Here is a 24,908-nt window from a genome sequence, read left to right on the forward strand (position 1 = left end):
GAAGCTGGGGTGCCCGCATGGGGAGAGGGGAAGGAAACTCCGGTTCGTCAGGCAGAGGTGTAGGGATGGTTCCTGGAATGGCAGAGCAGCTCTTGGCCTTACTCATTTCCTCTGCCCACAGCAGGTCGGGGCGATGCACCAGGACATGCGTGACACTTTCCGATGTGAGACAGCACTGAAAATAGTCCTCGCTTCTGCTTTCAGCAGAAAGGGGAAGGCTAAGGATGCTGAAGTCGTCGTGGATGCATTGCTGGGAGACCACGCACCAGTACTGGGTGCAGCATCCTTCCAGGACTGTGTGATGGTTTTCCAGGACCTGCAGTGTTTCCCAGGGGGGGGAAAAAGAGCCGGTGCTTCAGCTCAGTATGGTGGGTGTCCACAGAACCACCGACAGCAGAGGGCAGTGCCACATCAGCACAGCCGGGATGCATTTGATGTTTCAGTGTTGTGTTTCCAGGATGGAGGGAAGCAGCCAAGTCTGATGGTTTTAGTGACAGTTTCACAGGACAGCAGAAAACAGTGCTGTTGTCAACGTGGTAAGGTCTTCTTTAGGGTCGAAACAAGATACTGGGCACAATGAGAATGCTGGGCAAGGTGGTGGTCGCTGTTGCTGTTTTTGTGCTGGGATCAGCAGCAGATATACATTTTTAAAAGAGTTTATGGAACTGAAGGAGACTGAGTTTTACAGGATCTGGTAGTGATGGGACAAGGGGAAATAGTTTTAAATTCAAAGAGGGGAGATTTCTGTTAGATGTTAGGGGAATTCATTACTCAGGGGGCAGTGAGACACTGGCACTGCTGCCGGAGACCTGTGGATCATAGAATCATAGAATGGCCTGGGTTGCAAAGGAGCACAGTGCTCATCCAGCTCCAACCCCCTGCTGTGTGCAGGTCACCAACCAGCAGCCCAGGCTGCCCAGAGCCACATCCAGCCTGGCCTGGAATGCCTGCAGGGATGGGGCATCCACAGCCTCCTTGGGCAACCTGTGCCAGTACCTCACCACCCTCTGGGGGAAAAACTTCCTCCTAATATCTAACCTAAACCTCCCCTGTCTCACTTTAAAGCTGTTACCCCTTGTCCTATCACCATCCACCCTCACAAACAGCCATTCCCCCTCCTGTTTATACGCTCCCTTCAAGTACTGGAAGGCCACAATGAGGTCTCTCCAGAGCCTTCTCTTCTCCAAGCTAAATGCCCCATCCCTGTGCTCAGGGCCAGGTTTGGATGGGTGCTGGGCACCGTGATCTGGTGGGGGGCAAACAGCCCATGGCTTGGGTTAGAAGTGGATGATCTTTGAAGTCCCTTCCAATCCAAGCCATTCTATGATTCTAACCCCTCCATCTGGCTGGCAGGATCCAGATTCCAACACTGGGGCCTGATGTCTCACCACTGGGGCCAACCCTGCCTCCCATCCCATGGGTGACACTGCCCTGTGACAGCCACCAGGACTTCCTCAGGCAGCCAAGGCAACCGTGGCCTCCCCACCAGTCTTCCTGGGCACATCAGAGCACAGGGCATCTGCAGGGTGACTTCAGGTTTTCCTGCTCCATGACTCAGCTCTTGAGTGGCTCAGATTGTTCCTGTTGCTCCGGAGGCTTCCCTACCCCAGAAGAGACCTTACCACCATCCTTGCTAGGATTTTAGAAGGAAACTTGGCTTCCTCTATGGTTTGGCGTTCCCCTCCCTATGGCTCTGCGTGCTTTTCCCTGTCCATCCTCCACACTGCAAGAAGCAAGGACGTTTGAACAGCACTCCCAGGTTTTGCTGCATGAATCGAAGCTCTCCAGCGTGGTGCCTCCAGCTCAGCGGGGTGGTTGAGTCATAGAGGGAAGGAAAATACCCATGAGGTCATCTCATTCATCCCTTGCTGCCAGTTCTGCATGGGTTCCCCACCGGATAGTTGGCACCTCCTTCCAGACCAGAGTAACTCAAGCAAGGCAGCAAGAGGTGGGGACCTCACCGGGCTCTGTGAGAAGCCTTCAGCTGTGTTTCCTTCCTCAGTTTCCTTAATTAGAAGTGGGCCTGGCATTTATCTGCCATCCGGATACGGTCTGAAATAACAGACAAGAGCCGGGCTCACCGCCTGCCCACGGGTTTTTTGGTTATTCCACCATCCCTGGGACCACACCATGCAATTTCCAGTTGCTCTATTTTCACCATCACGTGGATTTCCAGGGTGTTTCCTCACTCTGAGTGATCACACGTGGGCTCAGAGCCAGGATCTCACTTCTTTTCCACTGGGCAGCTGGCATCACCCTGGGGACAGCCCTGAACTTGAGCAATGCACTGACTTGTGTTTGTTGTATTTATTGCATTGCATTGTGTTTTTTGTATTGTGTTTGTTGTGTTGTGCCTTTTGTGTTGTGTTGTGTTTGTTGTGTTGTACTGTGTTGTGTTTGCTGAGTTGTATTGTTGTGTTGCTTTGCGTTTGTTGTGATGTGTTGCTTTGTGTTTTGTTCTATTGTGTTTTATTGTATTTATTGTGTTGTTGTGCTGCTTTGTGTTTGTTGTCTTGTGTTCATTGAGTTGTGTTGTGTTGCTTTATGCTTGTTGTTTGTGTTGTTTTGTTGTATTGTGTCTGTTGTGTTGCTCTGTTGTGTTTGTTGTGTTGTGTTGCGTTGCTTTGTGTTTGTTTATTGCACTTTGTTTTGTTGTACCTGCCATCACCCAGCCCCCCAGGGCCAGCTTTTTTTTAGAGGGCAGAGATGTGGTTCAAATATGCCCATTGTTTCCATTGGGAACCAGTTTGAGAGCATCCCTCCATGCTCTGGGTAGTGCAAATCACTGCAAACAAGGAGAAGCTGGACCTGATAGCTCCTGTCTGGTGTGTCCCCAGCTCTTCAAGAGAAGAAAAGGCTCTAAACCAACTCCAGTATGTTGCTTTGGAGCTACTGAAGGCAAAAGCAAAGAAGAGCCTATCATGCCATAGCTTCCTAAGGAGGGCAGAGATGTAGGGACACAGCAATGCTGTAAGCCTGTGTATCCCCATGTTATACGAGGTGGGGCCACCAGCTTTGTCCCCTGAGATCCATCTGCCATGGGGTCCAGGGTAGACCAAGCCATAGCCCATTGAGCTATGGGCCTGCTGAGTTTTTGCTCATTCCTCTCTGATTCTGCCCCAAAATGAGCTGATCTGATGGAAGCATACAGAATCAGGCCAGGGCAGAAAGCTGCCGTGGGACAGACCCGAAGCAGAGCCCCTTACCAAATCTCAACAGGCAATAGGATTCTCTAACCCTCATTCCCCTCAGAGATCCCTTCTCTTAGCTGATCACAGAATCCATTTTAAAATGAGGTTTAGCCACCAGGTCCCCAAGCACCTGTTAGATGGCAGCTATAGTCCACTGGATGGGGCTTTTGAGCAACCTGATCTAGAGGGAGGTATCCCTACCTATAGCAGAGGGTTTGGAGCTAGATGGTCTTGAATGTCCCTTCCAACACAATCCATTCTATGATTTTATGATTCTAAGTCTGAGCATTTATTCCTGGCCCAAGGTGACAGGCTCATGCAGTTCTTTTCTGAGCATTGCCAGCTCTCGATAGGCAATCTCATAAAATATGGGGCCTCAGGAGGTCATCTGGTCCAGGGTCACTCCACAGTAGGACCAGCTCCTTTTTTTAATTTGTATTTTTATTTATTTTTTAGCTCTCATACACACGGTCTGATTTTTGGGTAGTCCTGTGTGGAGCCAGGACGCATGGTCCTCATGGATCCCTTCTGATTGGGGACATGCTATGATTCTATGATTATCTTGCCCTGTTGTGCCACCAGGAGAAAAAAAAAGAGAAAAAAAAAATAGGAAACTTCAATAAAAACACAACAGAGCTGCATCTTATGCAAGAAGGGTGATCTTTGGGAACATTCACCTCTTTTTCCCTAATTTGAAGCTACTGTTGGTGAGTTCAGCTAAAGGCAGCACCAAGCTCATGGCTTTTCTCTATGGAGGGACGGAATACTTTCTCCTAGTGGTCTATGAGCATTGCATGAAGTGAGTCATAGAATCATTAAGGTTAGAAAAGGCCTCTGAGATCCCCAAGTCCAACCCCAACCCACCCCACCATGCCCACTGACCACATCCCTCAGTGCCACATCTCTACGGCTCCTGAGCTCCTCCAGGAACAGTGACTGCTCCCTGGGCAGCCTGTACCAATCTGATAATGTGTTAGTAACATCAATGTAAATCCCTCTGAGTAAACCCAAACAACTTATCCTTAACATGGGCACCTTCCTGTTGTGATTTCATGGAGAGTCAGGGACTTCATAGTCTGGGCCAGGGTGGCTTTGAATGCAATTAGTCCCAGTGTGAAGTAAAGCCCTGTTGTCTTGATGTCAATCAGACATACTAGGAATGAATGTTTTTGTTAGACAAAGCTGCAGGAGGTATTCTTTAGGCCTGAAGGAATAGTGTCAGGCAAGCAGGGATTCTTTTCACATTAATTGGGGAGGTTGGTGGCTCTGCATGTCGCAGGGGGGTTGGAATTCCTGATCCTTGAGGTCCCTTCCAACCCTGTCCATTCTGTGATTCTGTGATATGCTGTAAAACACAGTGAGTTACCAGCCAACACTTGAGGGTGTTTACTGATAGTTTTCTTCCTTAGGAAAATCAACTGCCAGATAGAAGAGAGAGACCTGAATCCATGCAGAGTGGAAGAAAAGTCCCCTGGCTGAGCTCAGCATCTCTTTTTAGCTTGCTGATAACGCTGTGCATAGAATCATAGAAGCAGAAAATGATTTGGAAGGGAGCTTACAGCCCATCCAGCCTCAATCTCTGCCACGAGCAGGGTTGTCACCCACTAGACTAGGTTGCCCAGGGCTCCATTCAACCTGGCCTTGATCACCTTCTGGATGTTCCTATGCATTCCAAATCTCCCCTCTTTTACTTTAAAACCATTCCCCCTTGTCCTACCACTATCAGACTGAGTAAAAAGTGGTGCATGCAGTGTCATCCCTGATAAACCCCTGGCTGTGGGGTGAACTGGTTTGGGAGATGCTAGAGGTGGTAGGGGACCAACAGGAGATTGGAAAACTTGAGGTTGTGATTGCACAAGAAGAGGCCTCAGGGGAACCCATGGTTCAGTGGGTTACTGTGAGGGCAGAGTTCAGGAAACTGCCTATAGATCCATAGGAAACCTCATTAGCTCTGCTCCTGTAAAGCTTTCTGTTTACCTCATCCTTAGGGTGACAGTTACCCTGGGATAACCTGTTCCTCTATCTTTAAGGTCACACACCTAACCACTGTATTGTAGGGATGGATGGCAATGACCAGGGATATGCACAAGTCAAGGGTCTTTGACCTTGAACATATATTAACTGTGCAAGAGTCCTGAGAGGGAAAGGGAGAGATACGATAATGTGGGGGGAAAAAAGGGAAAGGAGAAAGAAAAACAGGTGAGAGAGAGAGAAGGGAGAAGAACTGCATTTTTGGAGCCCAACAGGACCTTGTTTGTGTGTCCTGGCAGTAATCACTGTTTTATCCTCAGAGGGAGGTGTAGAGAAATGTGTGCCCCCTCCTGAGAGGAAATCCCATGGAATCCTGGAGCATTTTCAGCTGAAGTTTTGTAATATGTGGTGTCCACGGCTTTCTAACCATACCTGTCACGTTGCCATCCACAATGAGATATTTCAAGTTCCTCTAAATAGCTACTGCCCTTGTTTTATCATCGTCGTTGTCATCATCATCATCATCATTCTTTTATTTGTTCCTAGTTTCTTGTCACCATCTCATTTGGTTTTTTTTCCTTGTTTTTTTTTTTTTTTTCCTCTGACAAGCCATAGCATCTGCTTTTCCTGGACTGCCCTTATGCATGGGGCCAGATGTGGCTGGGATGGGATGGGATGTGTTGAGTGTCAGTGAGTGGTCATGGGAAGGAAGGAAAGAACAGAGCATGTGTGGGTGGATGGGGCTGGAGAAGCTCATTTGGATCCAGCTCTCTCCACTGCCTTCCCTGTGAAGGAATACAAGATGCTAGTCCATTTTTTAACATGGCAAAGAACAAGACCCAACAACAGTGGAGGAAGAGTAGATCTGGATAGTGTGATAGTATATATTTCCTTTTCTTTCTCTTTCTTCTTTTCCTTTTCCTTTTCCTTTTCCTTTTCCTTTTCCTTTTCCTTTTCCTTTTCCTTTTCCTTTTCCTTTTCCTTTTCCTTTTCCTTTTCCCTGCAATAGTCTATTCACTTACTTCTGTCCCCACTTTCCAATTCTCTTTTTTGGGGTTCAGGATCCCTTTCTTCTCCTCTCTTCACATCACGCCGAGGCTGCTTGAGTTTTGTGGAGGGGTGCCAGGAGCATGATCTGAAACCACTCACTATCTGTGCTTGAGTTGAGATGTCTCAGAAAAGTGGAATATCACTAGGATATTTACTGGGAGTCATTTCCTGAGTCCTGCAGCATGGCCACCTATTCATGCCATGCAGGTTAGCCAGCAAACCCATCTTATTGAGTGCCGAAGCAGAAGGAATCCAGCCATGAAAGATCTGGCAACCTGTCAGCTGCAAAACGGCCAGAAACAAACTGAGCAAAATATTTTTGTAGTCACAGTATCAAGCCCACCCATTGAACCTGTGTCGGGTATTTTCCAACACTGCAGAAATTCTCTCTTTGCTTTTATTTTTAGACGAAGGGTGATTTTGGTCATGGTATTTCACTTTTTGGACATTTCATGCTAATAAAAGGGATTTCCTTGATGATGTTTAGTCTTATTTTAAAGATTAGTGAAGCAGGTTTACGATTTATTGAGGGAACTGAAATGTCGTGGTCTTGAAGGCTGTTGTCTGTCTGGTCTTCAATTGGAGTTGGGCATGAGAAGAGTGACAGATTTTGGCTCCTGAGCCCCCAGTTGGAAAAAGTTTCCCATCAGAGAGTCTCCACTCCCATGAGCAATGGGAGCTTTTGGAAAGAGAAGTCAAGCTCAGAAGTCAGAATGGTTGTCAGGGGTCTGGTCAGCCATGATGTTCCTGGATGGGTGTTGGGCAAAACACAGAACCTATTGGTTCTGAGCCTCAGGCATCCAGGTGGGTCTGGAAGGAATGATGTAGGAGTGAAGGGGGACCTGTGTCTTCTGCAGCTGCAGGGCATCTCAAACAGCACTAGATGACCATGTCTGGACACTTGAATCCCACCTCGTTGACTGCACTGAGTGTTTTCATTGTAGAGGGAGCTTGGACACCCAGGTTGCTTGTAAAGACTTAAATGTTCCTAGGGTTAGGACTGTCTAGGTAAAGGATCATGTATGCTATGCTATCTGTCAGTTGCTACTCCGGCTCTCTGCCTGCTTGTTCAGTATTTAATACCTCCCTGCACATGATGAAATAATCATTTTGCAATTTGCCAGCTGCTGCTCAGGCTCTTGCTAACCTTATTCCAGCCCACCACATCTCTGAAATCCTTTACCACTTCTTTCCATCTAAAGTAGCAGACAGAATAAAAATGCCAGCTCTCAATAGGTAACTCACTCCTGGGGAAAATGTGAATATCAGTACTGAGCTCGCTGGTGCAGCTGGGGTGGTCTCCAAATACAGCCGTTGCCATGGCTCAGGGCTGAACTGTGTGATGCCCTCATATTTAGGCATTCAGCTATCACTGACTGTGGGACACTATCATGATAAACAGGCCTCCAGAACTGGCCCCAGATCTGCCAGTTGATATATATTTGGACAATATGATTTCCGTTCTATCCTCAAATGAGATTCACTGAGTTTTGTGTAGATGTCTGCAGTGTAGACATCCCCATCAGAAATAGACTAGCCTTCCAATACAGCTATTGGAGATATACATAATACATGCAGTGAGGAACTTTCTGTTTCACTATTCCCTACAACCCTGAGACACACAGAGGTCTCTCATTTGACAAATGTACAGCTTGCAGAACATCCACCCATTCCAATGCCTTGTAGCATCCTGAAGAAAATGTCACAGTGTTTGGTACCTGTGTCTCAGTGACTTTGACATCCTGATGGATCAGATTCCCTCATCGTACCACCACATCAGAATTTTTCCTTCTCTTTAGAATGTAGAGAAGAGGAGAATTTAGTACCCTGAATTTCTAGCAGCATCCCCAAGGAAAATGATAGGCAATTAGTACTGGATAATCCATATAGCAAAAACAAAAGGAGAGGTTGGGCTAGGAATGCATATAAAGGCAAGGTACACAATGCAGGGTTTAATTAGCACTGATGGGCTAGAAAGGAACGATTAATTCTGCCCCATGCAAGAAATGAAGGGTGCTTCACCAATGCCTCCCACTGAGCAAATCTGTGGCATAGCCACTGTGGCTATGGAGCTCAGGCATCGCAGTTCTGCATCCCCAGCAAAGCAACATGCAGACAGATGGCACAGAAAAGCAAGGGTGAAGGCTTTTAAGCCTCCTGGGGTTTGATACAGAGCATGGATTTGGGCAGGATTCCTTTCCAAGGTCAACACAATGAAAATGTTGGGAGCACCGGCCTTGGGAGCACGATTGGCCACATGAGAGTCCAAACCGAGCTATTCCATTGCAATATCCGCACGGCACTGGCAAGATGGACAAGTCAGGGTGCTTTCTGTATAGGACCCATTGTTCAGCAAATCAGAGAGCCTTCCTCTGTGGTTAATGGGTCAGCAAATTCTGTTGCTTTAATGGTTAATCATCTACTTGCATTGTTCAGCGAGTAAACCCATGCAGATAATGCTCTGTACCTACAGTTCATGTGACAGGCTTCCCAGCTGTGAGCAGGGAAAGTGTTTGGTGCTGGGAGAACAGCAGAGAGAAGGAATGCTAAGCTCCAAACTGTTGGAAACATCTGGAACAGTGACATGCATAAATATGTATCTATGTCCACATACAACCATTCGTGTGTGCACATGTAAAAATGTGTGCATGAACAGGCATACAGACACAGATCCACATAAAGTGGGTCCAATCCCAGAACATTTGGCAGCTATTAAATGACTGCCAGATATCACAGAAATGACTGTATGTTGCTGTGCACAATTCACTCCAATTCACTCCAGCATCTTTTATGCACCGAGTCAGGCTGAAAGCCAACAACATGTAAGATTTCAGAGTCTCACTGGTACCTCTCATTCCTTTTGCACAGGCGCCATCCGGCTCCATACTTCTGGATTCCAAATTCACACATCTCACCCCTGCATTGTATCTATGCACTGTCTGCACAGACCCAGCAAAGACTGTTGGGACCTCAGAGTCAGGTAGCCAAATTCTACTCACAAATATCTTTGATTTGCTGGTGTCATTTGGAAGGTGTCTTTTGCTTTGACATCTTTAAAACAGTGAATTCTTTGAGTCTTAGGAGCACTGGAGTCATCCAGATGAGAAGGTAGATGTTGCCAAGGTTGAAGCAGGAGCTTCTGGGTCCAGTTTTCTGATTTACTACATTCAGTCAATCAAACTACATAATTATGTCTTGACCTACAAATCTCTTTTTATGTAGCATTGATAAATGGGCACTTTAGCTTGTTGAGAGTAATGGGGATTTCAGTCTAAGCTACTCCAGTGTGACGAGGGTTAATTCTATGTCTGGTCTAAACTGAACATCCAGCCCCACTTTCTCCAGGTGGTCAATACCAGAGCATGACCAGTGTCATCCCAAGACAGGTGTCTCTAAAAGGGGATGGAAGTAATCACCAACCTTTGTTATGCTGGGGTTATGCTCTCTGTAAATGCCATTAATACATTCTCATCTCCCTCGGTAGGATGCAGTGACTTTTGTATATCGTAAATCACACAACCAGGCAACCTAAGACTGGGTAAGCATTTTACTTCTAGATGAAAATAGTCACATCTCAAACAAAAGCAGCTCACAGGCCAGACAAAGGGCTCCCCACAGCAGCCTTGAAATGGTTATGACTCAATACACTCAATGCACTTCAAGTCCACTTAGGAACAACCGCCTTGACTTTGTGTCATCATATAGGGTGGTAAGAGGTAATAGGAGAATGGTCTACAAACACTTTGAGTGTTTGTTCCTCCCAGCGGATACTTGTCACTTGGGAAGTGCTTCCAGCCTTCCAGGTCATGGATGGGTGGCTTTGAAGTCGAGGTCTGCTTCCCAACTGAAGAGGCACCGACTCCTCAGCCTCGCCAGCTTCTTCTGTTGTCAACGAACACTGTGATGGATGACAGGGAGAGGTCATGGCCATGAGGTTAGAGGATCAGCAGTAGAAGTTAGTCCCTGTCTCCAGAGACAAAATGGCCTTAAAACAGGGGGCAGCCTGTATTTTCTCAGCAAGGAAATAGATTCAGACTTCTGGCCTAAGCTGGCGTGGATCTTTTTGCCCTGGTTTCACACAGAACTTCTTCCACTCGTCCTTGTGCGACCAGTATCTCCATTCTGAGAGTAGTCTGTGGGACACAGCCCACAGCCTTGCTGATGCAGATGAGCCTTTTGGCTTTGCTAAAATAGCCAATTCCATAAAATTAAAGGTAACAAAGACACAGACCTGCACTCTGGTTTTGCTCAGCTGCCATGAAGCAGAGCCTTACATCCTATATTCCAGGATTTGTGCTATTAAAATATATGAAAACTCAGGATGCTCTACTCATTGTAAGGCAGGAATCTGTGCTTTCTTCCTAGCAAAAATAAGCCTTGACCTGTCTCAGGCTTTCTATACTCACGGGAGTATAAAATCATGGAATCGTTTGAGTTGAAAGGGACATTTAAAGGTCACCTATCCAACAGCATGACTCCTCTAGAGAGGAGACAGCAACTGAGTTGAAGAGGGGTCTCAAATAAAGCCCTGCGAAGGGCAATGGAAGGAATGGACTTGTAAGACAAGGAAGGAGATGGGGTCAGTGTATCCACTGCTGAGAAAGGGAAAGAATAAGCTCATCTAGATGTGAGGAAACAAAGAGCTCTGAATGCAGTAACACAGGCTGAAGTTAAACATTAGTGTGACCTGTCTGCAGACCCAGGAGCAGCACTGACCAGGCTGCAGTGGGAATGGCTCACTTACAGAACACCAGTCTGGGCCTCCCCAGCCAGGGACTTCAGGACATCCAGCAAAGCATTCTGGTGCCCAGGGAGCCAAAATTCCCCTGCTCACCAAGGTGAATAAATCAGTTGAACAAAGAATATTTTACTGAAAGGAGAAAAGGAGAAAAGGAAAAACTCCCCCCAGAATGCCCAACACAGAACATTGCAGTGCGATGCAAATGAACAGGTCTCTCCCCAACCACACTTCTTTTTCTTCCAGACCCAAAGTGTTTTTCAGCTAAAAAAAAGCAGCAGAGTTCAAACGTGTTTCTATACAATGTCATTTCTCTTCCCAATGTGATTGCTGTAGAAATAACTTGGGTCAAGCTATCCAGACACTGATTTTCGGTGATTCCCCTTCTGAATGTCAATCACTCTCCCATAGCAAGCAGTTTTATATTAAAACTTCCTAAGTGCTTCACATGAACTCTATATGGCCAGAGGCAAGCCTGGCAAGAGCCCAGGGCTGCTCATTCATAGCTGGCCAGGAGACTGCTGGTCACAGAGCTCTCATCCAGGAAAATCATGCTGAGATGGAGACCCACCTTCATCTCCCAGTCACCAGATATTCACCAGCTTGGCTGTTCTTTTGACATTTGCCACTGCCAGTTAAAGCTCTGCTGACCACGGGGTGCTTTTGGATGAACTTCTGTCTTGTAGAAGCAGTAAAGGTTGGGTTTGGCTATACACTGAAGAACGTTCTATTGTTTTGATTTTGTTTTTTTTTTTTGCTGTCTACATCTGGAGGCACAATTCAGTTGCTTAACACAAGTCTGTAATGCCATCTAAAATGCCCTGTGGGATCTCCTAACAACCTCCAGTTGCCACTCCATCCGAAAGCAGGTTTCCAAAGGCCAGGTTCATAGGGATGTCCTGAATGACTCAGGGTGCCTCGAATAGCACTAGACATTCACATTAAGGCAACTGAACCAAGCTCTGTGGTCTCTATCTGAACAATGTCTGAACTCCCATTACTGAACTCTAGATCCATGAGATCTGATCAGTGAGGACTGCAGGGTGGTTTGGCCATGCACATGCTCATATCTCTGAGTCTCTTGCTCATGCCAGGGAGAGCAGCATGGACCAGTGTCAGAGAAAGGGGCTCAGCTACCATGACATTTCCACCAAGGACACAAGCAATCAGTCGGATATGCTTGGCAGACAATAAGTGACTGCTTTACTTCATCTTACTTGAATTTACTGGATTCAGCATAGCGTTTTGGGGGGATCTTTATGGGGCCCATTAGCTTTCAAGGGATGGATTAGCTTGCACACCACTGTCTGATACCCCCACGCAAAGCAAATTTTGACCTTGGAAAGAGCCACTAAACAGATTGTTTGTGGTTCTGCATTTGCATCCTTCCAGGTATGCCAAGGATGCTAAGGGAATTCTGATCACTATTTCTCCAGTTTATTTTTACTGTCCACCTTCTGGTTTTTTTTGTGGATTAATGTCAGTTTCCTAAGAGAAGCTGGTAGGAAAACATTCTGCTGTGTGCACTGTAGACTCTGGACATGCTGTCCTATTTCTTTATGTTGTTCAGAAGGAATCACACAACACTGGACCATGTACACAGGTCACACACTGGGTGGTTTGCTTTGAAACATTTGTCCAAGTTTTTCATTTTTGCATGAAATTAATTTATGTGTGTATCTAAGGATGAAATATGTATGTTTAAATCAATCAGTATGTAATTGCTGGAATTACTTTATACTTTCTAACCCATTTCTGGGGGAAATGTGGTTTTAAACCACATTTAATGATGTAGATCTGGTCAGTTTGGGGCAGCCAACGTGTCTGGAGTGGGGATGCCATGCAGATGTCTGGATATGCTTTGCACCATTCTGCTTGTCTTTAAACTAAAAGAACCTGCTCTTGTCTGCTCTATGTAGTGTCAGAGGTATTGCTCAGGCCTCAGGTTGTTGGGAAAACATGAATTCAGGACAAAACACGGCATCTCTAAATGACTGTGGGGGTTCACATGTGATGTGGTGGCCTCTCTCTGGGGTGCAGGGTTCACCCCAGGTTCCTCCTACAGCAGATTCACCATCACCTACCTGCCATCACTTCCTCTGTCCTGCTGCTAAACCTGAAAGTGGGTTTAGAAGACGGTTGAAGGGCTCTGCTCTTCCCCCTCACCTTGCACAGCTGGTGGCACCAGATCAAAGAGACAGGACCTGCCTGTCCCATGCCAGGACCCCCTGGGGATGGAGGGGAGTACATAGCTGTCAGCACACAAGGGCATTTTGGCACCTGTAACCGCGTGTGTGTGAGCATGCAAACCACTCCTGGCCTGTAAATCATTGTCAGCATTCACACGTATTAGGCCATAGTTCAAGGACTAACCAATGAAGCATCCACTCTCAAATATGCCATTGCACCCCTGATTTACGAGCAGCCGCAGCACAGCACTCCCAAGGCAGATCCTCATGCAAGTTCAGGGAGCTATGGAGAAATGAGGAGTTTTTGGGAGCTCCAGGAGGGGAAAAGAAATACAGTTTTGTCACATTCAGATGTTTTGCACATGGCAGATACTGATTTCATCCATGGTCAAAGGAATGACAGAGCACACCTACAGCACCGATCGAGAGTGAGACCAAATGGTTCTCAGAACCACTTGGCCACTGCATGACCGTGCCCTCATGCTTGTGGTTTGTATGGGAAAGACACAACAAAACTTGGAGCATCACAGACCATCAGCAGTTATCTGCTGGGAGATTTTGTGCTTCTTAAGCACAGTGTTGATCGTTAATGTGAGTTGGAGCCGGGTAAACAGCATCATCAACGGAAAATACAAAGATCACCGTGAGCAGCTTGCATAATCCTTTCTTAATCCCCTTGTTAAGCTTTTTATCAGCCCAGGGACTCTCTTTCCTCCAGCTCTACATTCTTTCTGTGTCCCAGCTCCATGCTGAACAAATGTTTCCCATCCATCCATCCCATCCATCTCCCCATAACATCTGTCCCCCCAGCAACATCTTTCATCACCCCTCACTCAGCCAGACACCTCCTGAGGTCCTTTCCAATCTGAGATGTACTTTGTGGCTCTGTGATTAGTGTGCAGCTTGGCCCAGCTCAAATAGTGTTAGGCAGGGTTTCCATACACCACAAGGAAGGCAGGAAAAGGCTGGACGGGGTCTCTCAGTTACAGTGAAAATAATGGGTATTTTCTCCCTGGAAAACCCAAGACTTGAATATTCAGAGAAAGGAAAGGTTTCTTCTTATTTTGGGCATCCAGGAAGAGTTCTACCCTCAGATCTTGGAATGGCTATGTTGAAATCTCACTTTTCCCTGTTCTGGGGGAACAAATGCTGTTTATTCTCCAAGAAAGGATGATCCTTCATCTGAACATTTAAATAAATCTGTGCACTGCAGATGTTTACATGGCATTATGTAATGCATAATAGGTGCACGTTATATGTAAATGATGTATGTGTGCAGGTCTGAGCAATGGGTGGATGGTTGGATTGGATGATCTTGTAGGTCTTTTCCAACCTTGGTGTTTCTGTGATTCTGTGATTCTGTAACATCATTTTGAAAATGCCATTAGTGAGAGGTAAACCAGTGAGCAATTCAGAACTGTTTTCAAGTCCTGCTGTTGATGAATGGCTTCCTGTGAAAGGCTGGTCTTAGCTCGTGAGCAACACCATCTCACCACATTGAAGGCAATGGAGACATCCTGGACCATCTCAACCAGCTGAATTTTCCTTTCTGATGTGGGGATTTCTGAACAAAAAGAGTGATACCATTAGTGAGCACAAGGCTGGAAACAGAAATTGACAAGTGTGACTAGCAATAGCCTTGTGAAAATACGGAACTAGTGGTACTGCATTGAAATTGAGCTGACTGGGCTATTCTTCAGTGCCTTTTTTCACAGGGCATAAGTAATAATTCTAAGGTTCAGAGAATGAAACCCACTCACCAAATGGTAGCCAGCAGGCCAAAGTAAGTCAGAGCATCACTCTCTTCATATTGATTATTGCATCACGTCCAAGGACAATTAATCAGCAGGAGAACTCTGCTGTGGGTGTCTTTGTTTCTGTCTTTTACATGCTGAGGTTTCAGTGCACACGGGAGTGAAAACGACTGCTGAAACTGGAACCAAAGAGGAATTCCTGTCTTCCTCTCAGAGTGGCGTTTCTCCATTTTCCCCCCCCAGATGTGGGGATTTTCCACCATTCTGATGGATCTACTGCTGCTGCTAAATGCTGCTCTGGGAGTCCCGTGATTCACTGGTAGACAAGGGAAGAGCAGCTGATGACCTCTTCAAAGTGTTTTGAGTCACTGCATTATTAATAGCTCCATTTTCTCAGGCCTGTATCACTGAATGTGGAGAGTTCAGGGAAACAGTGGATGGACAGATTTGCCTTCAGCACTGGTTGGTGTGGAAGGCGCTGGGAAAAGCTCAGTGCTGTTCATCCCTGGGGTACCCTGCTTTGAAAGATAGGGAAAGCCCCGGCCTCCTCTGAGGAACCAGTTCTCCAGGCTTTATTGGGATATCCAACAGGCTTTTACTATGGAAAAGAAGTGGAATAATAGGAGACTTTCTCCTGCACGTCTTCTGGTCTTTTGCTAAGGGCTGAAGGTGGCCCCAGACATAGAGCTTTCCCCAAGACAGCATTCCATCACCACAGCCATGGGAAGCCTTCATCCCAGGAGCTCAGGAACCACCTTCCGGTGAGCACTCGTTGAACTTGCTCTGCTAGGCTGAAGGTGGTAAGTGTGGCAATGGCCCCATCTATTGGCTGTAAGGGAGATCTCAACACAGAGATCATGAAACACGATGATATAATATGGAAATACCCATCTACTGATGGATGCACACAGCAGGGGGGTTGAAACTAGATCAGCGTTGTGGTCCTTTTCAACCCAGGCCATTCTATGATTCCGTTCTATAACAGTCCTCAGTCTCCTGCTTTTTCCGTTGTTGTGTGGGCTTCTCCAAACACGGTCCCACCATTTGCTGGAATAAACACATCTGTAGTGTACAACTCCAATGGTTACAAGTGTAGAGAGAAAGAGAAATCATCATTAAAAAAAAATTGCCTTGCTAGATGTAATACAATTATTTCAGTACTTTTCTGTAAGGCAGAGCATTGAGATGAGGCAGTGAAATGGTGCAGGAAATAGAATAGCAACAAGAGTAAGACTAAGACTAGGAGACAGCTTTTCAGCACATCCATGAGGTGAGGAATTCCATGGCCTTGAGGAGCTGGAGTGAGAAAGATGGGGTTAAAGCCATCCCAGCCATCCCAGTAGAGTCACCTGCACCCCATAGCAATCCACTGCCTAGCCATGGAGGCAGAGAGTCCTGGGTGGATTTGGCAAGAGCTGAGAATGGGAGGAACAGAGCATGGCAATTTGGAATGCTGGCAACATAGCTGTCAGTCATCAGCCAGGCAAGGAAAGTTGCCCCTCTCCTCCAGAGTCTGCTTGGCACAGCACCTCAACCCAGCACCGCTTGTCCTTTAGTCCACCTTGGGATGTGGGAATCTGGGATGTGAGGCCTTTGTTATGCAGAAGATGTGGACGTTTAGAAGCTTGATAAAGCTACACAACAAGCCAGCAGCCCACGAGGCCCCTAGGAGCACGTTGGGGATGGGTTTTATGCCAGGCAGAAGAGCGTGCGCTGCGTCGTATGGGGATGCACCTGTTCCCATGCGATGCTCCATGGAGAAGCAGTGCCATCTTCTGGCAGATGAAACCTTTCCCAGCCAGTTCCAGCAGACGAGCAGTGCTCTGCTGGGGACCCGCCCGTGTTTAGCACCAATTTTCAAGATCAATTCAGACACGGAGAGAGCCTCTAGAAGGCGTTCCAACATGGTTTGTATTGCCACCCCACTTATGCTTTGTATTAAAGTCGTTTTTTTTTTTTTTGGCTAGGTTCTATATAAAAGTAGACCCTACCTGGGAGACCTGAAAATCTCCCCCTTTTCCTCCTCACTGCAGTATGAGGTGATTGTGGTGCGCTGTATGAGCTCTATTTTTGGCTTCTCAGAGACAGTACAACATAGATAACACAGACCCTCTTCAAATGTCACCATGGCTGATCTGGACTGCAGTAGTAACTTCAGTCCCATTTTGTTTATCCACTGTTTTAAGAGCGAGGCTGAAACTTGGGGTATGGGACCATCCTAAAGCAACTCATCACGAGATGCTAGGATGAATTGCTGGGAAGCAGACCCTTTAAATCACAGCCCTTCCAGGCAGTGGGCTCCCCTTACACTAAAGACATAATAATCAATTCACTTAATGACTTTAACAGTCTGCTGAGTGAAGATGTTGGATGCAGCTAGGTGAATTGCCTGTGGTTCGTGGAAGCACAGAATCATCGGATCATTAAGGTTGGAAAAGACTTCCAAGATCTTCTACTCCAACTTTCCACCTGCCACCAGCACTGTCCAGGGAAAGTTTGATCCAAAAGGACAACAGTAGGAGCTGAAAAGGCAAGAGGTGTCCAAATCCAACAGAATGTCTGTCTGTAGATAAGACATCTCCAGCTGGTTCCATGTGCTTATCGTACAAACATCTATAGTTATTTCTGAGCACTTTACCGGAGCTCATATTCCCTTTCTACCTGCCCGAAAAGCAGAAAATCAATGGGCAATGATACTTTCTCCCGATGCAAACTTAACCTAACATCGCAAGTACCTACACGGGTGTAGGGGCTTTGCGGCTGACGGGTCCCCTCCGTTCCTACACCCTTCGCTATTGTCCCCAAAGACGTTTTCCTGGAGCTGTGAGCTCTCCCGTGGGCACTAGGTGGCAGTGGCTGTTTGCATTCAGCAGACCTAGCGATGTGAGGGGCATCTGAGGATGAGAAGAAATAAATCGCAGTGCCTTGAAGCAAGGGTGAGCTGCAGGGATGGATGGTGACTGGAAACCTACTGGAATCGCTGCCTCGTGAGACTGAGCTCCTTTGGATTCTCTATGGCACAGGAGATGTGGGGCTCAACCATTCCTGGGACACATGGATCCAAACCCTCTGTGCAGAGGTCTGGCCTCTTAGCTCTCTTTCTGCAGTGCAGAAATTGCATGCAAAGCTGTGGAGAGCACCATGGCTGGTGCTGACCAACACCCGCAGTGGGGATCCCCCAAACATTGTCTTACACTAAGAGCAAGGGAGGTTGCAGAGCATTTTACTTTACAGTAAATGCTCTCCTTTTACTCTGTAAATGCCAGATTTATAGTCACATTCTGGACCAGTTGTTGGGAATTATCAGCTAAAAGTTTGCAGTGCTGTTCTAGTCGCTGTGTGAGATGCAGTTGCATTTCTGATGCCTATAAGGGGATTTCTAGCAGTACACCATTTACCAGCAGATCTCTGCAAAGCACTGAAGGAAGGAAGCAGCCAATACTTTATTTCAATACTGAAATGAATTACACATTTCTATATACGAGCAGTGTAAAGCATTGTCATTCCAGGGCAGAAAGCATCCTGTTATGTCTGCACGTAAGTGGATGATCTCCCACACAGTCATCCCCAAGGAGAGCATTTAATTGGGCACAGTTTGTAGCTGGCTATTAAATGAAGCAGATAACTAATCTGATCAATCATGGTTGGCCCAACAGTTGCATTCTCACCACTTTATTTACCTCCTGAGGTAGAAAGTCTTTGGGTTAGACAGGGATATCTTGGAGAATCCAGGCCTTGGGACATAGAGGAACCTTTCTCTCTCTGGTTAACCACCACTCTGATATCTTTGAAGAGTCAAAGCCATACCTGAACACAACATTTTGTCTTTCTGTTTGAACACACACAGAGCATGGGTGGAGGCTGTTCATGTCCCTCAGGCCTCAGTCTTCCACCTGATGGCTGCCTCATCTCTTTCCATCTCTACAAGATCTCTACATCTCTATGACATTCCTTGTTGATCTCAGTTGTCACTGTCACTGAGAACCATTAAGAAAAACTCAGAGTCCAGGTTTTAAAAAGTCATCAGATTCTGAATGGTTGTTTTGAATAACAGCCTTTCACTTTCACACAGAGTAAGGCTGTCGTGGTGGCTTCAGGAGTCTGCCCTCAGGTTAGATATTAGGAACAATTTCTTCTAGGAAGGAGTGGTCAGGCACTGGAATGGAATATCTGAGGAGGTGGTGAAGTCACCGTCCCTGAAGGTGTTGAAGAAACATTTATATGTTGTACTAAGGGATGTGGTTTACTGGGGAAATATTGGTGGTAGGTGAATGGTTGGACTGGATGACCTTGAAGGTCATCTAACCTTGGTGATTCTATGATTCTACCAAGAAGGAGAAAATGTGCTTCACAAAGTGGGTCTCAAAACCAAGGTGACACATCTTTGTATCCAAATCCAAACAGGGAATAAAATAATATCGTTAAAAACAAAACGTAAAAGAGATTGGCTGATTTTTTTGTGGATCTTCTAACTGCATGCAAGGCTGACATGCCAGATAGGCGTAGGTCAGTGAGAGATCATTTGTGATGGGGATTTTTCATTCACTAATATTCCACAACTATCCCTTGTGGTCCATGGATGGTCGTATGTTGGCACGGTGAGTAAGTGGGGCAAAAAAAGAAATTTATTAGCAAGTTCATCTCCATTTAAGTCTTCTTTTACTGGCTTCAATTATGTGGCTTTTATTCTGTTGTTTTGGTATCATGATATCATGACTTAGGACAAATTAGAGCTCCCTGACTGATTCCTATCCTGTTCATCATGTTGAGCATCTCTTACTCACCACCTCTCAGCAATGGAATCCTGATATTTTTGATCTGTTCCTCTTCTTCTCTCTCTCTCACACTCTTTCTTTAATTTTGATAGAGGGCGGTTAGGACATGAGAACTCCAAGCCCTATTTTCACTTTCTTTCTAGATATACTGACTCCCCTTCTCTGTTATTTTATTGTGTTGCCTTTTGTTTTGTTTTATATTGTTGTGGTTATCTGGTTTTTGTCCATCAAGGGCACTCAGAGTGGTGGCAGTCCATGGATGGTGACCATCAGTGTAGGTTCTTCAATGGCATCACATGGATACAAGCAACAAGCCTGCAGGCTACTTGTCCCATTTGTCTGATGCCCATCAAGCCCTGCTCAGCTTAAACCATCACTACATTTGTACCACTTTGATGCCACATCCATAAAAAATGCTCTAACCAAAAACTTAGACAGCTCTTCTTTTCTTCACCTCCTTTAACAGGAAATGGTCTTTTTCTTCCAGCCCAGATGCCTCTGCCTTTCCTCTTCCCTGTCCTTCCCATCTTTTCATTTTCCATCTCCTTCAGCAGAGTTCAGCTCTTTCTTCCCAATTTTGTTTTTTTTCTTCTGGGCTGAGCCTCTCAATGGCTCCTCCATGGTACCTGGATCCTGAGAAATCTAGCCCATATGTTATGGTCCGTGGTGTTGCAGTAACCCTGCAGTCTAAAGGAGGTGACAGGCTGCTATTTCACATACAAGATGATGAAGAAAGCTTGAAAATGCTGGAGAGGTCTTTTTTACGCTTTGCTGGTTGTTGTCCTCAGTCCCAGGAAAGAGACATGGAGTTGCATCTCTTCAAGGATGCCAACAGTGATTAACAGCAAGGACTGAGCAGAGCTGGCACTGCTCCACCACATTCCTCGTGATGGACAACAGCATCAAAATGGCTATCAGTCAACGTAGGTTCAAATGAAGAGATGTGGTGTTTGATGGTGCAAAGCTCATGGGAGAATATTTCCTCCAACCATCCAAGGCAATGCTATGTTTCTGATACACAGATCCAAGAGACCTTTCCTCTTCTTCCCTACCATTATGAGAGGAAGGTATTACCCTTCTCTTGTCATCCACATCTCACTTAAAAAGCTGCTTACATCCATTCTTCAGCTGTAACCTTACACTGGAAAGTACCCTTGCTAGTTTTAAACAAGGTCATTGGGTCCTTTGCTTCAGGGCATTTTCCAGTCGCTTAGCTGAGATGAGAACACTGTTGTGTCAACCACCCTAAAACTCATTGTCCCTTCTATCCTAGGGAGCTCCAGACTTTGCCATGCTTTGAGACAGTGCAGAACATCTATTTTTAAAGTTAAAACTAGGAGGAAACTCATGATCCCAAATGTGTTTGATTCCTTAAAACCTTGCAAGTTCTGGGAGGAGGAAACAGAGGCAGAAAGAGCTGACTACTGGTGTGTGGAAAGTCATCACTCAATGTGTGCTGCATGTACAGGCTCAGACTTGTGCAGCTTTAGCTCTGAGGAGTACATGGAGGGAGAGAAGGAGGAAGCATCACCAGAGAGGACTAGAATCATCTGCAGGGCTTTCCTAAGTGGCAGTTGAAGGTCCCAGTGCTCAAGCAGGTGCTGATGAAAGGCAGCATTGCCACCACGTCCCGGGGCTGGGAGCAGAGCCATCCCTTTGCTGGGAACTGCAGGGTTGGGAAGTGATGAGCCAAATACTTCCAGAAGAGTTTCTGAATCAACACAAATCTCCCTAAAATAGAAGAGGTATTACCTACCATGGGAACACAGCCCTAGGGTACCTCTGTCCTCCTGTCCACTGGTCCCTGGGAAGAGCTGCCTAAAGTCAGGGCCATGAGGAGCCGATAGGAGCTCCACAGCTCCCTAAAAAGAGAAAGAATATGTAGTGCACTGCAGCCTCCAGATTGGAGCATGTGCTAGCAGATAAAGATGTATTTCCAGATGCTGGATAAGCTCATTCGTGGTGCAACACCAGCAGCGCAATGGCATACAGGTGATCCAGTCCCCCATGAAGACCTAAGCACTTTCTCTACCTGACTTGGTTGCAGGGAAAGAATATAAACCCTTTTTCTTGGAAAAAAAAAAAATTGCACAGCTGCCAATGGGGCCAAGCCCTGCAGTTTCCATACCCTTCTTACTCTGCAGAGCCAATGGGATTTCTAGGTAGGATCGAAGCCAAGTAGGGCTGTTAGGAGGCAGAGTTCTCCAAGCCCTGAGATTTCCTTGCCATTCCCATGAAAAAATCAACTCCAGCAGAGTCCAGCTCTGCAGTCTTGCTGAATCCAGCCAAATGCAACCCACATTAAGGGAGTTGCTCTACATTCATATTGAAAAGTTGGTGCTTGCCAACCTTACGTGCCTTCAAGTTCTTGTTTTAAACTCCTGAGCAGTGGCCCGAGGAAAGGATTGTGTTAAGGAATATGTTCATACAGTGCCTGGCACTGGGGGGTTCTGGCTCATGACTGGGGTTTGCAAGTGCTCTTGCAAGACTTGTAAAGGGCTGCATTGCATTTGAAGTCTGGTTTCCTTGGGAAACTTGGTTTAGCTGATTATGTTGTACGTCTCTATCCGCTCATTTCCTCCCCTCCAACTTCTGAACCCCTCAGCCAATCCCAGCCAAATTTGGCAGAAAGATAAAAGTTTCAGAGAGATTAAGTTGTATGAAAATAAGTGTACAGGTAAGGAAGAAAGACCTTATTACTGCGTTTCCCCTCCTTTCCCCCTGGGAGAAACGGGCTGCAATACGAACTCAACGTTTACATGCCTCCCTCCATGTAGGAAGGAGGAAGACAGAGGGGACAAGAAGCATGGCTATAGGACCATTTCCCACTGAGCTACTTGCTGTGTAGGCCATGTCACTTCATGTCCAGAGCTTGGAAATGACATTTAAAGTGGCGTGAAGAATGGAAGAGCCCAGGCTTGATCTGCAAATGAGAGGCTGAGAGCAAAGTAGAGCAATGCAGCCTCATGTAGAGTTGTCCTTCTATCCTTACGGCACTCAATGCACAACCCCAGATAAGATCACAGCCATTCCTCACCAAAACCATCCCACATGTATTGCACCTGTCTTCAGTCCTCAATAACACTTGTGATAGAGCAAAACAGGCACAAGCATCTCACCATAACCTCAAGTCCTAGTGTTTTCCCCATTTTGCCAAGTGACCTTGGAATTGGGCAAGAAACCATCTGCAGGTGTCACTCCTGCACGATAAGTAAAGTCACCAGAAGAAAGTCCGGGACAGGTGGCCACCCAGCAACTCCATTAAGACATCATATCTTGGACTAATTTGTAAACAGGCTGAAAGAACATCCACCCTCCCTCGAAGGGGAAGAAATGTCTCTTTAAAGCCTGGGGATATGACCTCTTGTCCTCTCTGTTTATAAGAGGGAGGAAAAAAAGAAAGGAGGGAGAGAAAGAGAGAGAAAGTCAGACTCGTTGCCGTATTAAAACCTCCCCCCCCACCATCAGCTTTTGTGATGAAAATGGTAAGAGACACTCTCCAGGCACTGTTTTTCTCTCTTTGTCATTCAAGATCTGCAAGGGAGAGCTCCTTTCTGTTTATTTCCCAATTCAGAGCCCTTGTCAACACCTCCCTTGGCTGAGGTTTTAGCACCTTGGTGGGGTTTTTTTGTGCTTTTTTTCTTTTTTTTTCTTTTAACCTGCTCATCCAAATCTGCCTATTCTTCTTCCTTCCCTGAGCTCGGGATTGTCCTTCCTTCCCACTGATTGGCAACAAGGCTTTCTCTTGCGGCACCAGTGTCTCCTGATGCAGAAACACCAGGCAATCCCCTGCCCACTCTTTTCCTATGAGAGCAGGTTGGAAGGGACCTCAAGGATCATCAAGCTCTGCATCCACGACTCCAAACCTCAGCCTCTCTCCACTCTCCCCCCCCCTCTCACACTGCACAGAGCTGGCAGTACCCACTGCAACACAGCTGATCGTTTCCTTAACCGCTTTGCCATCGTGGTATTTCACACTGAGCTGCCTGAAAATAAATCTGACATCAAACCAGTAGGCAATCTAACAGCCTTGATGCTCTTCACTTTTAAAGCACATTACAAAGGAGTTTGGAAACTTCCCACCGGGGCACTGCTGCAATACTGAGCGTTAGAGGAGATGCTCCCAGGCTTTCACATTGCACTCTACTTACTGCTTTTAATGTACCTTAATTAGCCATACTCCATGCCCAAGGAGGAGTCACTCCAGTCTGGGTAGTTTTCCAGTCTTGTACTTGTCAGCAGCACGGAGTAATCCCTGTTTAAGATGAGCATTGATTTGCAAGCAGAAGGCTAAATCCCAATGCTCATCCAGGGCGATAGATAGCATCGTTGCGTTTGAAAGAGTGGCATCAGGAGCGCATTCACAGAGGGCTAAAACTCTGTTTCCAATTTGAATTTCTTTTATTTTCACCTGCAGGAGGAGTGAGAAGCGTGCCAGGCCCTTTTAAAAGAGGTTGCTTGAATGGTTTGTAAGAAAGCGATTAGAAAACTGCAGCATCACTGATTGAATGCTTCAGTAAATAACTGATTCTGTTGCTGATCTTTCTGTTTCACCAATTCTTGAGACCCTTATTTTTTTTCTTATTCAAGTGTATATCCCCAAAACTCTTTTCTGTGAAGAGGAATTGCACGGAGCAAAGTAAAGACACTATAATTTTAAAGCCAGTCCTTATCCTGAGGGTGATTTTAGTGGGAATTTTTTCCCCAAAGTCCCCGAAGTCCCCACAGCTCCTCCTATGAGCTGTATTATTGAAATTCTGGGGTGGTTTAGTCTGGAGAAGAGGATGCTCAGGGGAGACCTTATTTCTCCCTACATCTCCCTGAAAGGAGGTGGGGGTCTGCATCTGCTTCTGGGTAACAGCAACAGGACAAGAGGAACGGCCTCAGGTTGCACCAGGGGAGGTTCTGGTTGGGCATCAGGAACAATTTTGGCTCTGAAAGATGCAGTGGGACAGCTGACAAGGGAGGTGGTGGGGTCACCATCCCTGGAGGAGTTCAGGAACCTTGGAGATGTGGTGCTGAGGCTCGTGGTCAGTGGGCATGGTGAGATGGGGTAGGACTTGGGGATTTAGTGGTCTATTCCAACCTTGAAGGTTTTATTGTTCTATGCTTGTTGCAGTACTGACAATTAATGGTGAGAATCAAATTGCTTGGCTTTAACTTTCTAGAACTGGGCAGGTAGGCTACTTGGGCTATCTCTGTGTGTAATGAGTGGTGGCTGCAGGACACAAGGACTCCCT

This window comes from Tetrao urogallus (genome assembly GCF_951394365.1).
Source record: "Tetrao urogallus genome assembly, chromosome: 7".
Lineage (NCBI taxonomy): Eukaryota > Metazoa > Chordata > Aves > Galliformes > Phasianidae > Tetrao > Tetrao urogallus.